This window comes from Armigeres subalbatus, chromosome 2 (assembly GCF_024139115.2).
Source record: "Armigeres subalbatus isolate Guangzhou_Male chromosome 2, GZ_Asu_2, whole genome shotgun sequence".
In the NCBI taxonomy this organism is placed as follows: domain Eukaryota; kingdom Metazoa; phylum Arthropoda; class Insecta; order Diptera; family Culicidae; genus Armigeres; species Armigeres subalbatus.
In genome coordinates, this window is record NC_085140.1 from 359,725,195 (window position 1) to 359,728,339 (window position 3,145).

At 40.8% G+C, this 3,145-nt stretch overlaps 1 non-coding gene across 1 annotated transcript; it reads right to left on the reverse strand.

The window, feature by feature from the left end:
• Positions 1-1,522: 1,522 nt before the first annotated feature.
• On the reverse strand, positions 1,523-1,597 carry Trnaa-agc (transfer RNA alanine (anticodon AGC)). The gene has a single exon. It is a non-coding gene; the product is annotated as a tRNA-Ala (tRNA).
• Between the last annotated feature and the right edge of the window lie 1,548 nt (positions 1,598-3,145).

Here is a 3,145-nt window from a genome sequence, read left to right on the forward strand (position 1 = left end):
ATTTCTTCTATAAGAATGAATGATTTTCCGTTTCTCATCCAATAAACTTTTAAAACAGTGTTCGTTTTAATCGACTTGAGTGATTTATTTAACAAACGGCTTAGAAGTTCCCCGAGATTTATAAACATTTTGAGGAAGCATGAGTCATGTCGATTCACACCTTTTTGCTTTTGGCGCGAATGTGTAAACTGATAACTAACTTGATAGATGTCCCTACGAAACGTTGAGAAAATATGTAATTGTGGAAACCGTTTAGTTGCACAGACAAACATACGTAACACTATGGAAATTTATGTCGACCCTGAAATCAACGGTCTTTTTAAATGCTAATTTCACAACCACAAGTAAGTGCGTCATGTCCCTTCATATTTGACCAGGGAGCTGAAGGGATGGCCAATTTGTCTGCAAATTATCCATACAACAAGACAGGTTTCAAATTAAAAAAACAGCATGCATTAAAGAACAGATCATTTAGAAATGGGGCACTTTTAAATGTGTGTATTTTTTTGAACATTTCGTTCAATCGAAAGTATTTCTAAAAATGGAACAAAACTTATATTCCATATAAATAACTGAATTAAATCATGCATCGTTATTTCGAAGAAATACTCGCCCTTTTCTGTTGTTGCTGCTTGTCAGCCGGCGCACACCTTCTTTAGTCATGATTTTGGCTAGCTGTTTCCACAAATTCTTCATTTGGTCAGTGTCACTGATAACTGCTCCTTTTGTCTTCAGTTTCTGCTTAATTATCGCCCAAAATTTCTCTATTGGATGGAACTGAGGACAATTTGATGGATTCAGATTTTTTGGGATTGTTGTACAATTGTAGCATTTCTTTATTATAATGGCAGCTGGATAAATCTAGCCAAAACGTAAATGAGCCATCATGGGACTGAATGAAGGGTAAAATCCGGTGTTTGATGCAGATGGATTTTCCAGGACTGTGCATAATTATTTTCCTTTTCTTCTCCTGCATGGTAAAAATTGTGAAACCACGTTAGTTTCAAACTGTGAAAAAATAGACCGAAAAGAACCGTTTACTAATTGTAAAACGCTGTGAAAATCTTGCATCTCCTACCACTTGGAACGCTACTATCTCTAAAATAAAGTGCCCCATTTTTAAATGATCGAGCCTTGGCATGTTATTATATTAGGATTACATGAACCAAGCTGAATTTGTTCACTTCAAAATGACCCCCGTATCCCGAGTTATACGCCTTCGACCTTTCGGAAAAAAAAAATAACGATAAGCGCACGTTTCTATACAGATCATTTTCGGACATTTTTGATGATTGTGACATAATTTTAAATGTCTCGGTGATTTATTCGGTGTTTTGCTGACTGTTGTTTTCAAGATGGACCATATCGAATGATAAATTTAATTCAAATCCGGTGAGTAAGAAGGCAATTTCTTTGTGCCAATAAAAACGGAAAAAAAACCTTAACAAAGTTATGAAAACTCATATGTGAATATGTACGTTATGTGGAAGATATTGATTTGAAAATGTATTGGGTAACCACTTTCCTTCGATGGGACTCGAACCCATGACCCTACAGTACGCTAGACTGGTGCTTTAACCAACTAAGCTACGAAGGACCTCCGTCGGCCTTCGCAACCTAGCGGCTACTGAACGAGCTCGAGATTCCCAAATTGGTACCGTTGCTGATGAAGAATGTGTATAGCCGCCAGACATTCTAAATACTCACGCTCCTCTAATGTGGACGTGTACAATACACATGTGGAAGTATCGGCTTGATAAATGGATTGCGAGTGATTTGACTATGCGTCCAATTTGGGAATCTCGAGCTCGTTCAGTAGCCGCTAGGTTGCGAAGGCCGACGGAGGTCCTTCGTAGCTTAGTTGGTTAAAGCACCAGTCTAGCGTACTGTAGGGTCATGGGTTCGAGTCCCATCGAAGGGAAAGTGGTTACCTCCAATACATTTTTCAAATCAATATCTTCCACATAACGTACATATTCACATATGAGTTTTCATAACAATGTAAATTAACGTCCAAGTCGGGTGGTTTAATCCCCGGAAATAGGCAATTACCTTTGATTGAACCTTAACAAAGACTAAAACCAAAGATTCCGTATGCCCAAACCTGTGTAGGTACTGACTAAACCAGCCATGGGAATTGTGTCAGATAGAAGAAGAACTTCCACATGTGGTCTGTCCACCTATCCAGATACACTTGGTATCAGCCGAAGGGGCGGACCGGAGAGCTTTCGGGGTTTTTGAGCTGCCTACAATACTCGGAGGGAAACTAGAAAATTGCGTGTGGCGCAGACGCATGGATCATGAGCTGTATCAAGTATAACAATGAGAAAATATTGTGAATCGTATAAAATACGGCAGATTTCAAAAGGCTGGTCACTTGATGCGCATATCGGAAAAAAGAAAAGCAAAAACAATATTCAACAGAGAACCGGTTAGAGACAGCGACTTTGTGGAAGGCCTGGGAACACTAAACGTTCGGGGAAACTGGAGGAACAGCGCCCAAGACCGACGATTATGGAGCTCTACAATACGTCAGGCAGAGGTATATCGACGCTATAGTCAACCAGGCATCCAGTTATGAACATCCAGTACATGCAGTCTAAGTTTACTACACTCTCGATCTATTGGACATCATCTTCAATCAAGCCGTAATAGCTGTTGAAGCTCTCTTGCAGGCGTAATCGACGTGGCTTTCACGGGGGTCTGATGTTTTGGTTGTGTCTTCGTAGTGAAGATGCAGTCTCGTTTCTTCTGCTTGTCGTTTATGAAACTGTCAGTGTGGAACGCACCTATCTCTTTCTTTTCCATGATTCCTCTTATGGCTGTCAGTGCGGAATTTTCTATGTTGGCTACGAAATGAACTGTGGTGGAGGTATACAAGTGTCAGACCCGTGGGCTTTCAAGGTTCATAATAAGCTAGTTGCAACTTTTTAGAGCTCATCCATTCCGCCTCAATGCAGATCCGCTCGACTTCCGTAAACCTCCAGGGTTATCGGCGATACCGACGATCTTAACACCGGGAGGAAACTTGAGCTTCAAAACGCTGTTGTACTGTTCCCCCGAGCCCAGCATGGATCCCAGCATGGATCCTTGCGGAACTCCTGCGGTAATAGGAACACTACTCTGACTGATATCTGTTTCGTAT